The 14,725-nt window shown below is 40.2% G+C and overlaps 1 protein-coding gene and 1 non-coding gene across 10 annotated transcripts in view; both read right to left on the bottom strand.

Moving 5' to 3' along the window:
- Nsd3 (nuclear receptor binding SET domain protein 3) overlaps positions 1-14,725 on the bottom strand; it is a 122,314-nt gene that overhangs the window by 80,970 nt on the left and 26,619 nt on the right. The window lies entirely within an intron of this gene.
- On the bottom strand, positions 7,362-7,493 carry LOC132653827 (small nucleolar RNA SNORA70). The gene has a single exon (XR_009591670.1). It is a non-coding gene; the product is annotated as a small nucleolar RNA SNORA70 (small nucleolar RNA).

Here is a 14,725-nt window from a genome sequence, read left to right as displayed (position 1 = left end):
TGTCTAATTCTCTACACTCGTACATTATCTACTTGTTTTAAAAGTGGCATACGTAGCAGAATCATTATAAAATGCATATGTCAGTGTCTTATTCTTAAGATTCCAGCTTAATAAGTATGTGTGTTAAGGGGTTAAAGTATGAGTATTTTAAGACCACATCCCCGATTTTGATGCAAGTCCTTTGTTAGACCACTGCTGCTCATCAATATGTTTATTACACAATAATACAATGTACTACAAGGTATTTAGACATACCCACACCGTGTAACAATGTTATAATGTAGCGTCTGCAATAAGACCACCCTGTCTTGTCAGAAGGTTGGACAAGTCCACACCCAGATAAAGGATTAATGAATAGTTCATATACTACTTTTACATTTTCATCTACAGAACAAACAGGTTTTTATTACTATATGAACTCTGATGAGATGATTTTAGCTGTTCGGAATATTGTGAAGGCTTCTGAGGCATATAGACTAGTTCAATTCAATGATTAATTAACAGTGTCTAGCATCTCGGTTCAAGTAGTATCTAACACCAAACTCAAAACAGTAAATCAGAGGGAAATAAAACCTAACAATATTCTTTTTGAGCTATAACCATCCACTTTTACAGCTGTTTGTTCTACTCAGCAAACAAATAACTAGAGACATTTTTTTTTAATTGCTAACAATTAATAAGAAGGCAAATGTTGGCCAGATGTGGTAGCACACACCTTTAATCTCAGCATCTGGAGAAGAGGCAGGCAGATCTCTATGAGTTCAAGATCAGCCTGGTCTACACAATGAGTTCTAGGACAACCAGAGCCAAAAAAAAAAAAGTAAAGATTAAGATTAAGAAAACAAAAAACCATGTGGGACAACAAAATCAAATTCCCAGAACTGCTCTCCACTGAGGCAATAAGGGTGCAGTAAGGGTGCAGCGTAAGCATTGTCACTTGGTATCTCCTCTGGGCTAGGTATTTTACCTTATTTCATTACCCTTTGTAACAACCTGCTAGGTAGTTAGGTATTGTGATTCCCATAAAAGAGTGTGAAGGCCTGAGTGAGGGGCTACTGCCAAAACCACAAAGCAAAGGGTAGCAGTAGACTAAACTTACAGGGTGCCTTTGAATTCTGCTACTACACATAGAGCACCACAGAGATGGAAGTAAAACCCTATCGTTGATTCTTCAACCTAAAATCATGTTAAATATTCACATCCAACAAGATGCAACCTGCATTTTTAGCTGTGATCTCTGTCATAGATGACATAAGCTTCCAAATGAGTCTCCCAAATCAGTCTACCAAGTTTCCAGATACATGTATCTCATTAACACCAAACAAAAGTTAAAAATTTCGACATTTTTCTTATTTTCCCTTCTCTGGCCCTAAATACAATTATTTTTGTTTTAGTTTGAACTGAGAAGTGGCATAACCATCTTATAATTACATGGGGAGTTGCAATCACAATAGTATTTTTAATGTACTGAGGGTGCTAGAGATCACACCCAAGGCCTTGTACATGCTAAACATTTGCTCTACTACTGAGCTACACTCCCAGATCTGTAAAGCATTTCTTAAAAGTGTGTGTGTGTACACACATATACATGTGACTCAGGTGCCCATGAAGGCATCCAGAAACCCTGGAGCTGAAATTACAGGGGTCTGTAAGCTGTCTAAGATGGGTGCTGGGAACCAAACCTGGATCCTCCACAAGAGCAGCATGTACACTTAACCTCTCCATCATCTCTCCAGCCCTGATATGTATCCGTATTTGATCTGTAGAACAACTCTGGAAGTCTGCTGAGGCAGATGAGCATTGGCTTCTCTTATTGGATAACTCCAGTGAATACCAGAGATGCAGGTATTACCAGGGCCACAAGCTAATCAATGATTTGGATTGAGGACTAAAATTCCTGTTTCTAATCTTGTATTCTTTTTCACAGTTCTTTGCCATATAGAAACTGATGACATGAGGACAGCCATACTTTAACCCCAGGAGTTACACTCTCAGGACTGAAAGGAAGTCTTTCTCTGACTCAACTTTGCTTCTTGATCATATCTGTCACGGCTTCTGCCTGTTTTATAGCTTCCCAGATAACAATTCATAGACTCACATGTGACTTATTCTTCCTTCACTGTTAAGTCATAAAAAACAGTTTGAACAAATCCTATAGTTTCTTATTTTGTTATGTTTTCTTTTCTAAAACAGGATCTCCCTGTGTAGCACTGGCGAGCCTGGAACTTGCTATGCCTAGGCTGGCCTTGAACTCAGATATCTAACTGCCACTGCCTCCAGAGTGCTAAAAGTAAAGGCCTGCATCAACACACCTGGCAGTTTCTTTCTTTTTTTTTTTTTTTTTTATTTATTCTTTGACTTCTATACTAATTTCAAAACCCAAAACAGCCCTCAGCACCTTATCCTAAACTATGACCACTGATTTTTCTAGATACTTCTTTGGTTTTATTTTGAATGTAGTCCAAGATGACCGGGGCTGAGGTCATGGCAATCTTTTTGCCTTGGCCTCCCAAATGCTGAGACTGAAGGCAAGAGCTGCCGCACCTGGCTATGGAGATGAGATGTCTTCCCTCTAACTTCTTTCTTCACAGCAGTTAGAAAACAGTTCTTGAAATGAGACTTCTCTAAGTCTAACTTGCAAACAGAAACACTACAGCTTCCTAACAGAGCAAATCTCCTCCATGCCTTTCATGGGTTTCCACAACCTGTTCCTCTCAATCCAAACTGCATGCGTGTGAACCAACTTTTCTGAGCATCCACAGAGCCAAACAGCTTTAAACCGTGGACTCACTATCACATGGCACGTACTTAACTCTACAAAGCAAATAATGTTTCCATTTCACATGAGAAAGGATTTTTTAAAATTGAGTGATTTGTTCTTAGTCAGTGCAGCCAACAGAAGCTGGCTGAAACTTGGTAAAGTTGAGATCTCCTCCACGGTACCATCCCTGACTGAAAGTGGCTTTGATGTTCCTACCGTAGAAACTTCTCACCCACCCCCCATACTCCACATGTAATACAAATGCCAGCAGAAAGGCACTCATCACATCTGAAACTCTCAGTTTGTACTCTATCTAAATGTGTCTTTCCAATAGAAAGCACATCTGTTAGCTGTTCAAGCAAGACGCCCAAGAATCATGGCACATCACTGAGTTTTATTTCCTACATATGTAACTCCTGACTGTCCGGTCATTGCATCTCTTCTTGAGAGAGCACTCGGCTTTCTTATTCCATACCTGCTGCTATGGGTTCAATGTGAAATCCCCCAAATGCTCACATGTTTAAATCCTTGGTTCGTTCTAGGTGGCCTTGTTTTAGTAAGTTATGTCACTTTTGGAAGGTGCAGGCTACCTGGAGAAAGCCATTTTGGGGAGGATGAGTCTCTCTCTCTCTCTCTCCCCCCTCCATCCCTTCCCTAGTCATCCCTGCCTGGTCCTCCCGAGTACCTCTCCTTCCACAGCTGCTGCATGTTCTCCCCACCATGATGAATGTACCCTTTGAAACTATGAGCCAGAGCAAACCTTCCTTTCCTTATGTTGCTTCATGTCAGGCATTCGGTCACAGCAACAAGGAAAACTAACTAAACCCACACAAGGAAAATGAACAATTACTATAGTCAACGAGGAAGACCCTCAAAAATGCCACGCTGAAGGCTGTGGGTGTAGCTCAGTTAGTACACCATTTGAGAGGTGTGAGTATGCAGTCAGCACACCTAGCACACACAAGACTCTGCATTCTAGCTATGTGTCACACGAGGTACAGTGGGAAGGAGATGAACGTATTTTATTCTGTTTAGGTTTTTCCTGTTTTGAGACAAGTCCCACTGTATAGTCTTGGATGGTGAAACTCATCGTGTAGACCAGACTCACAGAAATCTACCTGCTTCTGCCTCCCAAGTGCTGAGATGCAAAGGATGGATCACCACACCTGCCATGTTTCTGTTGCTGTTGCTTACTTCAGTGAACAGTATTACTGCCATATAGAGCAATAACAACATGATCAATAGCCCAGAAGCCTCAGCATTTACCAAGACCCCCTACTGTTACACCTGCTGGCTTCTTTTTGGTGTTTCAAATGTGCCATGTTCATTCTTGCAATCCGGATTTTTTTTTTTTTTAAGATTTACTTATTTATTTTTAAGGTGCATGGGTGTTTGCCTGAGTGTGTCCATGAACTACAAGCATGCAATGCCCTTGGAGACTAGAAGAGGGCTTTGGATCCTCTGAAACTGTAGTTATAGAAGGTTGTTAGCTGCCATGTGGGTGCAGGGAACCGAAACTGGGTCCTCTGGAAAAGTACCGAGTGCTCTTAACCAGTGAGCCACCTCTCCAGCCTCCCCCTACTCCCATTTCTTTTGAGACAGCCCAGAGTGGGCTTGAAACTTGTCCTCCTGGCTCAGCCTCCTGGGAGCTGAGATATATGAATGCAGCAGTATGCCAGACTTGTAATTAGACTTTTAAAATTTTTAGTTGTTTATACATATTTGTGTATGCAGGTACATGTGTGTGCAGACATAAGCTCACACATACGTATGGAGATAAAAAGTCAACATCTGATGTCTTCCTTAATTTCTTACAACTTATTTTTCGAGACAGATAGAGCTCATACATTTAGGCAGACTAGTTGGACAGTAAGCAAAAGCAACTCCGTCTCTGCCACCTTAGCACCAGGATTACAGGTATGTGCTGCTGTGCCTGGCTTTTCATATAGGTGTTGTAGATCTGAACTCAGGCTCTCGCACGTGCCACAAACACTTTACTGGCTGAACACTGTCCCAACCTGTAACCACAATGTTTTATCTGTCTGGACCACACATCATCCCTCAGTGGGGCCTTCCAAAGTCCATCACACTCTCTCATAAAGCCTGCTCTTTCCCCTTTATGGCCCTTACCATGTCATACAGTATACAAGGATGGGGATACTCTATAAGGAGTCTCCTAATAATAACCTGCCCACATTTGCTGAGCTGCACACTCTAAAGTGTCAGTCAATGTCATTCTGAAGGTTCAATAAGTAAATGAATTAAAGGAGCTAGAAAAATAGTTTAAGGGTCATGAGGGCTCTTGCAGAGGACCCAGGCTTGGGTCCCAGCACGCACAGAGTGGTTTGCAAACATCCATGAACTCCAGGGGATCCAACATCTCTGTCCCCCAAGGGCACTAGGAACACATGTCGTACACAGACATACATTCAGGCAAAACACTCATGCACAGAAAATAAATAAATAAATCAAAAATAATAATAATAATAATAATAATGTAACTGTTATCCACTTGCTTGCCAACTTCCTGAGTATACTAGCCTTCAACATGACTTCACTTGCCCAGAAGCCAACTGAATGATAAAAATGTGAAATGCTCTCTGCAATAGGAAAATAATTAAAACAACTGACAGCTGTGGCTCTTGCGCTTGGCCCCAGGTAATTCAATGAGAAAGAACAACAATTTCAACAAAAGGGACTAACTCAACTCCCTTGATGTGTTGTGAACCTCAATCTTTATGTTTATAATAAACAGAAGGAATTAAAATGACACAAACTAAAACATCGAAGTTAAAACTGTATAACTTTCAGAAAAATACTTGAGAAAATGTTGGGCAAAAGACACAAACCCCATGGCCTAGGAAAGAAAAGGACACATAACATGAACTTCAAGATCGTTAAGAAGCAAAGAGGTGAATGACAGGCAAGGAGAGCATTCTGTCGAAGCAGTTAGACAAAGGCTTTCTCTCAGGAGCTAGTTTTAGGTTTGGTGGAAGCCATGCGCTCAAGAGAAACGAAGTTCACGCTGTTGGCTATACAGGCTTGCCTCCAACTGCAGGGACATGCAGCCCGCAGGCTGCAAATGCCAGGACTCCAGCCATGTGCCACCACGACTGGAAACAACTCCAACTACTCTAAGACTTAAGAGCTCACGAAAGACTCTTCAACTGAGACAGCAGTTTAAATGTCACCCTAGATTACATATTAAAAATATAAAATAGAAATATATACATATATAAAAATATAATGGAGGTTGTCTTTGTTACTTTTCTATTATTTGGCAAAACACCACAACCAAGACACCTTACTTAAAAAAAAAAAAAGGCATTTAATTGAGATTATGGTTTCATAAGTTTAGAGTGCATTATTATGGAGTAAAGGCATGACGACAGGAACAGTTGACAGCTAACATCTAGATCCACAAGCAGGAGGCAGAGAGAGCAGCATGGAGTTTTTTTAAACATCAAAGCCCAACTCCAGTGACGAACCTCATTCAATAAGGCCACAACTCCTTATCATTCCCAAACAGTCACACCAACCAAGGACCAAGAATTTAAATGGCCAAGACTTATGAGGGACATCTTAAATGACTACTTTAAATGAGTTACTAGCAAATATTAACCACAGTGAGATATCAATGATTACGTGGCTCAGAATGCGATATGCCAGCACAGCATAAACTTTGAAGTATTTTTTCCCAAATCTAAGAATAAATAAAACATGGAGCCTGTAAGATGGCTCAGAAATTAAACGCACTGGCTGTGTAAACCTGACAACCTGAGTATGATCTCCAGAATCCACATAAACGTGAAGGAGAAAACTGACTCCACTAAGTTTTCTTCTCATCTCTAAACCTGTGATTATATATACATACATAGACATGTAACAGATATAGAGACAGATGCTGGGTAACCAAATAGAGGCTCATCTCTGGGAAAAATAATTCTGCATCTCTCAGCAGTTATTATTTGCCTGCAGATAGTCTAAAAACAGGACCCTTTGAGAATGTCCCCTGCCAGTTAACATACCTATCAGTATGTCATTATGCAAGTCTTCTTTAGGCACCCATATTACTGTGCTATTGTGGTACAGCTTCCTTGTCATTTTTATGAGACACAATCTTTTTCGTTTGTAATTTTGTTTGTGGTGCTGGAGTTGAACATAAGGCCTTACACATGCCATATAACTTACTCTATCTACACCCCCAATGGCAGCTAATAATTTTCAGAAGTATAATAACAACACTAACCTTATAAGAGATTTCCTTATTCTTAGAAAAGCCATGTCATTATTTTTGCTTTTTTGTTTGTTTTCAGACAAACTGTATATGAGATTTACTACCAACACAATTTGGTGGGATACAGGACAGCACATTAAAGCCGAGGAGAGTCAGGTGTGTCAAGGGCACCATGAGTGGGTTTAGATTTGACCCTGCAGCCAGGGACAACTGGAACTCGGTTCTATCACATGTTCCTTACTCTGCAGTCTGGTGTGGAAGCACATGATGAGCTGGCCATTGTGCCTTGGGGCTCCCCAAAGGCACCACACATACCTGTCTGGAGCTTAGTTTAATGACAGCACTGAAATCAGACAAAATGACCAATGTCTCCAAGATCCCTTAGGGCAGCCCATACAGGCAACAGACATAAGCACTACCAAAGTCGCTGCTGTTGCAGCCACTGCATACCAGGCCCCATCAAAAAAGGGACCTGCTCAGTTTAACTGGCTAAAAAGTCATTCATTCATTCATTCATTCCTCCCTTCCTTTCTTTCCTCTTTCTTAATTAATTCAAGACAGGGTCCTACTATGTGGTCCTGATTGGCCTCTAACTCACTATGTAGATCAGGCTAGTCTTGAACTCAGAGATCCCCTTGCTTCTGCCTCCAGGGTGCTGAGATTAAAGGCTGATGCCACAAAAAAAAAAAAGTTTTAAATTTCTTAAAAGTAAAAATTGAGAAAACAGTTGGATTTTTACAGTTTTATTTTGTATGCACACATACAGAGGTCAGAGAACCACTTTCTCCAGTTGGTACTGCCCTTCCACTCTGTGGGTCCACAGATCAAACTCAAGTCAAGACTCGTAACAAGTGCCTTTACCTGCTGAGCTATCTTGCCAGTCCATGAACCAGGTTTTGTTTCATTTTGTTTAGACAGGGCATTATTATGTAGCTCTCACTGGCCTCAAACTCACAGACATCCACCTGCCTCTGCCTTCCTAGTGTTGGGATTAAAAGCATGTGCTAGTACACCCAGAATAAAGTCAGTTTTTTTGATAATTTCTTTTTCGGAGGTATTTTGGAACTACACATGTCACTCTATAGTAGTTTTTATACACAGAAGAGCCAGGCAGCAACCTGCCAACAGCAGGCATATGGACTGATGCCAGGATTAGAACCTCACGAAAGAGAAACCACCTGTGTTGACTGGCACACACTGCTGGGCTCAATGCCCAACTCTAAGGCATGTGGGCCTATGATTTTAGGCCACGTTTCCCAGACCCTTAACCTTTCAGGTTTTTTTTTTTTTCCTAGAACTGTGGGTTTACCTTGTTCAGTGTTGTTGGAAGAAATGACACTTAACCCATAAAGAATGCTTAGGACAGTACCTGGAATAGTTAGCCTTCAGCAGCTCTTCACTGTTATTTGGTACAACACTGTATACAAAAAAAACAGGAGGAGGAGGAGGAGGAGATGGGGCAGTGATCACATTGCACGCCTTTAATCCCAGTACTCATGAGGCAGAGGCAGGCAGATTTCTGTGAGTTTGAGGCCAGTCTGATCTACAGAGTGAGTTCCAGGATGGCCAAGGATACATTAAAAGTCTTGAAAAAAAAATTTGACCTAAAGCATTTTACAATGTATTTTTAAAATTTTTAGGTGCATGAATATTTGCATGAATGTATATGCATCATATGCAAGCCTGGTGCCCATGGAGGTCAGAAGAGGGTTTCAGATCCCTGAGAACTGGAGTTACAGACCACTGGAAGCCACCATGTGGGTGCTGGGAACCGCACCCAGATCTTTTGCAAGAGCAACAAGTGCTCCTAATCACTGAGCCATCTCTGCAGGCACTGCAATGTCTTTAGTAAGACTCATGAGTAAGACTTATAAAATAGAGGAAGTAGTGTGAAACAGAAGGTGACCAAGAATCAAATTGTATTGCCATTGTTGTGAGAGAAAAAAAAAAAAAGACATTTGAGGAAGAAACAATGTGACGCAAAGAGGCACCAAGGCTATGAAAGGCAGGCTGGGAACTTAGGGAGTTTTTTATCCACTGTATTAAAACCACTCTATACAAACAGTTTAAAATTCTGACATCTTTGTGACCTAAATAAACCCAGGGAAGGACAGTGCACCTAAAACAGGGCTGTATCCTAGTGGTGGAATGTTCGCCTGATGTGTACAAAGCCACAGGTTTGATCCCAGCACTGTGTGTGTGTGTGTGCGCGTGTGTGTGTATATGTATATATACATTTAGTTAGTTTGCATACATACATGTAATCAAAACATTCAGACACATAAAGTGAGTATTTTTAAATTTTTACCAAACAGTTAATATCACCTATCACCAATAATTTACTATGTATCAATATGACCTAAACGTTTCACATCTGTTACTTTAAGTCCTCCCCAATATTTCTCTATAAAAATACTATTATTATCCTCTCTCTCTCTCTCTCTCTCTCTCTCTCTCTCTCTCTCGACAGGGCTTCTCTGTGTAGCCTTGGCTGTCCTCAAACTCAGTGATCTACCTGCCTCTGCCTCCCTGAGTGCTGGCATTAAAGGCATACACCACCAAGCCTGGCTTTTCACTTTTCAAATGAAAAGCTAAAACCACAGTCCCATATACAGTGAAAACAGGTTTCAAATACACACTTTGCATAATATCAGCTTCTTAAGAGAAATTGTATTTCCCATTTCCTAAATATCTGAAGTAAAATCCAACAAGAAACCAAGCACTCCACGTACTGAACATTTCCACACTCCCCTTCCTTGAGACAACAATTTTATAGGAAACTAAATAGTTGTGCTTACATCTTCTGCCCGTTGTCATCTATACTTCCTTTTGAGGACGGGTCTCACATAGCCCAGGCTAACCTCACACATGCTTTGCAGTCAAGGAAAACCTTAAACTTCCAATCCTCCTGCCCCCACCTCCTCAGTGACAGTATTACATACATGGGCCACCACAGCCTAATTTTATGCTGAGGTGGGTATCAAACCTCATACTTTGTGCATGTTAAGCAAGTACTACTAAGAATTTACATCTCTAATCCTGTAATCTGTACTTTTAAGTAAGTAAAATTGCTACACAATTTCTGAAAAATTATTTCTCTTATTAATGTTCGAAAGTTAAAAAGAGACAGACAGACAGACAGAGGCGAGTGAGATGGTAAAGGCATTCCTGCCAAGCCTAATGACACCAGTTTCAATTCCTGGAACACGTGGTGGATGAAGAAAACTGACAACTACAAGTTGTCCTTTGGCCCTAGGCTCTGCATGTATACTACACACATACACATACTAAACACTTATGTGCTCATGCATATGCACATGTGCTCATGCACATACACATGCTAAACAGATAAATATAATATTTTTTTAAAAAAGGCAAGGTGCTAGAAAGATAGCTCAGTCAGTAAAAAGCTTGCTGGGCAAACATGCGGACCCATGTAAAAAGCAGAGCACAGGTGTACTAGGAAGGACACAGGTAGACACCGAGGGATTGCTGGCCTACAAACCTACCCAAATGGGTGAGCTTCGAGCTCTAGGAGACACCCTGTTTCTTTGAGGAACCTTCCTCAAAGGATGAAACTGACGTTGACCTTTGGCTACTATGTGTGAATACAATGAACAAACATGCACATATACACAAACACATGTACTTGCACTAGAGATAAGCCTGATGAATGCTTTTTAAAATTATGTTGCAGCTGTCCATTCAGTTTCAAGGTAGAAGAGGAGAAAAGAAAGAAAGGGAAGGGAGGAGGAGAAAATTGAAAATTATCAACTAAAGTTGTAGACTCTTATTTTTCTCTCAATTTATTCATGAGAAGGGTAATAATTTTAAAAAGAATTATCAAGCTGAGCATGATAACATCTTTAATCAGCACTCAGGGTGCAGAGGCAAGTGGATCTCTCTGAGTTCCAGACTAGCCTGGTTTACAAAGTAAATTCCAAGCCAGACAGGGCTACAGAGTAAGACCCTGTCTCAAAAGAAAGAGAGAGAGAGAGAAAGAGAGAGAGAAAGAAAGAAAGAGAGAAAAGAGAGAAAGAAAAAGAGAAAGAAAGAGAGAAAAGAGAAAGAAAAAGAGAAAGAAAGAAAGAAAGAAAGAAAGAAGAGAGAAGAAAGAGAGAAAAGAGAGAAAGAAAGAGAGGAAGAGAGAAAGAAAGAAAGAAAGAAAGAAAGAAAGAAAGAAAGAAAGAAAGAAGAAGGAAGAAGGGAGGGAGGGAGGGAGGGAGGGAGGGAAGAAGGAAGGAAGGAAGAAAGGAAGGGAGGGAGGGAGGGAGGAAGGAAGGAAGGAAGGAAGGAAGGAAGGAAGGAAGGAAGGAAGGAAGGGAGGAAGTGATCAGATTCTTAAATCAATCCACAGAAACAGAAAATAACCATATTATGTATTCTAGGTGAATAGCTTTAAGATAAGAATACAATCTAAGCATTAACAGCTTGCTAAACATATAGTTAGGACAACAATCTTCTCTGGGAGGATGTACATTTGCTGTGTTCTACCTTACAGGGTCACATGCTTAGACCTTAAACTACAAATTTTGAAGGAGGTGTAGTGACTCGCACCCTTGATACCACAGCTCTAGCAGGAGGATTTCTTTGAGTTCCAGGACAGCCAGAGTTATAAGGTGAGATCCTGCCTCAAAAACAAAACAAACAAACAAACAAATAAAAATAGGGCTGGAGAGATGGCTCAGAGGTTAAGCACTGGCTGTTCTTCCAAAGGTCCTGAGTTCAATTCCCAGCAACTACATGGTAGCTCATAACCCATCTATAATGAGATACTGTGTTCTCTTCTGACCTGCAGACAGAATAGCATATAAATAAGTAAATAAATCTTAAAAAAAAAAAAAAAAAAAAAAACTTCATCATCAACATCATTGTCGGACATGCCTTTAATCCCAGGGCTCAGGAGGTGGAGGCAGACAGATCTCTGAGTTCAAGGCAAGCATGGTCGACAGAATGAGTGCCACAGCAGCCAGGGCTGCTAATAATAATAATAAACAATTTCAGTATTGCCCACTTTGATTTCATAATTTAAAATTAACTTTCAGTAACATAACAAATGTGCATGTAGAATAATGGAAGTGTGTTATTTTGCTTTATACCTATTTTAAAACTGTAAGCCACTCAGCAGCTATTAAATAAGAACAGAAGGAGAAAAGTCAAGTTCTGCACCCTGCATCGGGTCCAAATTATACTAAAAACTAACATTCTTCCTCTATAACTCATGCAGATTTTTTTTTTTTTCAGTTATGTTTCATCTTAAGGCAGGTTCTCACTATGTAGCCCTGGCTGTCCAAGAACTTAACATGTAAATCAGGACGACCTTGAACAGAGATCCACCTGCCTCAGCCTCCCCCATGTGAAGATCTTATGGGTCTTCGTTTCTACTCATAATTTAATGTCATAAATCATTACAAATGGCAGTGAAACCTTAAAAAAAAAAAAAGAAAGAAAGAAAACCCACAGGATTCTAAGAATGTGACCACACCTCTGCATCACCAAAAAGGAAATGAATAACCATGTTTACCTCCACAAAAAAATAGCTAGAATTGATAAGCATCTCATCTACTTCCCAGAGATGAAAGGCAATACCGGAATTTGGCACAGTAACTTCAATAGAAGACCAACCTTTGAAACAAAATGGATCTTGCTTGAAATATTTGTGGAGAACTACAAACAAATGGAAGTGGTTGTTCCATTTGTCTTTAGATCATCCTACCCCCTGAGAGAACAGACAAAACAAAATGCTTTTGTTTGTTTGCCAACAAACAAAACGAACTGCTTTCAATGACATTTTATGTATACATACATAAAAATCTGGATAAAAATATCTAATTTCTGCCTAAAATTTGAGTACTTTCTCTCAATTTGTTAAACTCATGGCAGTGCAAACACATATGCGTTCAGACCATTATATAATGGTATTATCTCTATAGGCATTTATCTATCCATAAACTTTACAATTGTTTAGTTTGCCTGTGGCTTTTTAAATGACGATTTGAGGACATTAAAAATTGTGGTTTAAAAGGAACTTCTATCAAGCAGATTTAGTGCACACGTTTTTAATCCCAGCAATTGGGAGGAGGCAGGTTGATCTCTGTGAGTTCCAGACCATTATAGTCTACATAGTGAGTTCCAGGACAGCAGGAGCTATATAGTGAGACTCCATCTTGAAAAAAGGAAGAAGGAAGGAAGGAAGGAAGGATAAAGTAAGGAAGGGAAGGAGGGAAGGATGAATGGCTACCATTTTGGTTGAGGCTAACTCTGAAAGTTAAAGGCTATGATTAATAGGAAACCTTTCCCTGAATGACTTTCTAGCAATCATACTAATAAAACATTATTATCCCACAAAGAAACCAAGGCCTTTTTCTATGAGAACTTAAGTTCTTTATTAGTAACCTTATCTGTGGATCTTCACCAAAGGTACTTTCCAAGTAGCTTTAAAAAGAAATCTAAGCTGAAGACTGATTTCTGAGTTTAAGTGGAAAACCTACTTGACTGAAAAATAAACAATTGAAAAAACAATAAAAATAATAGCTGGATTGGAAAGATGGCTCGGCTGACCACCTGAGTTCAGTCCAGGTTGGGGTAGAGAACCAATTCCTACCTGATATCCCCTGACTACATGCACACACACAAATAAATGGAATTAAGTTTTTTAATAGAAATAAATAAGTAAGGAAAGATATATTCACTTTGTAGTCTTATGTGACTTTACTGACTTTCCACCAACAAAAGAAGCAAATCATGTCTAGTTCCTGAAGTTTCTAGGGTCTCCTGATTCTAGGCACAAGCTCTCCTCCCAGTTCAGCCTCAGGTAGCCAGACTACACACAGCACTAGGCCTCGTATTTTGAAAGAGGTTTTTGTTTAAGTTTTTTATCTTATGTGTAATGGAAATCGGGCCTCTAGGTGGGTGATGCCCAGGATATAGAAATGATGGTTGTACAGCCTGTAAATACACTAAAAGTCACCCCACTGTACACTTAGAAAGAGTGAGTTTTAGCCAGGCATGATGGTGAGTGCTTTAGAGGAAGAGGTCTGTGAGAGACTGGAAAGGCAGAGAGAAAAAGATGTCTGTGCACATTAAACCGCTTAGAAGAAAAAGTGGGGAAGCGCCTTGAACTCATTGTCACAGGAGACAACTTCCTGAACAGAACACCAACAGCACAGGCTCTAAGAGCAACAATCAATAGGGACCTTATGAAACTGAAAAGCTTCTGTAAAGCAAAGGACACTGTCATCAGAACAAAACGACAACCTACAGATTGGGAAAGGATCTTCACCAACCCTATCTCTGACAGAGGACTAATATCCGGTATATATAAAGAACTAAAGAAGTTAAACAGCAAAAAATCAAGTAATCCAATTAAAAAATGGAGTACAGAGCTAAACAGAGAATTCTCAATAAAGGAATATCTAATGGCAGAGAAACACTTAAAGAAATGCTCAACCTCATTAGCCATCAGGGAAATGCAAATTAAAACGACCCTAAGATTTCACCTTACATCCATCAGAATGGCTAAGATCAAAAACTCAAGAGACTACACATGCTGGAGAGGTTGTGGAGAAAGGGGAACTCTCCTCCACTGCTGGTGGGAACGTAAACTTGTACAACCACTCTGGAAAGCAATCTGGCGATCTCTCAGACAACTTGAGGAATAGCGCTTCCTCAAGATCCAGCTATACCTCTCCTAGGCATATACCCAAAAGAGTCTCAAGTACACAATA

The sequence above is a fragment of the Meriones unguiculatus genome, chromosome 4 (genome assembly GCF_030254825.1).
Source record: "Meriones unguiculatus strain TT.TT164.6M chromosome 4, Bangor_MerUng_6.1, whole genome shotgun sequence".
NCBI classification, from domain to species: domain Eukaryota; kingdom Metazoa; phylum Chordata; class Mammalia; order Rodentia; family Muridae; genus Meriones; species Meriones unguiculatus.
Note: the sequence above shows the minus strand (reverse complement) of the source record. Positions and strands in the feature narration are given on the sequence as shown.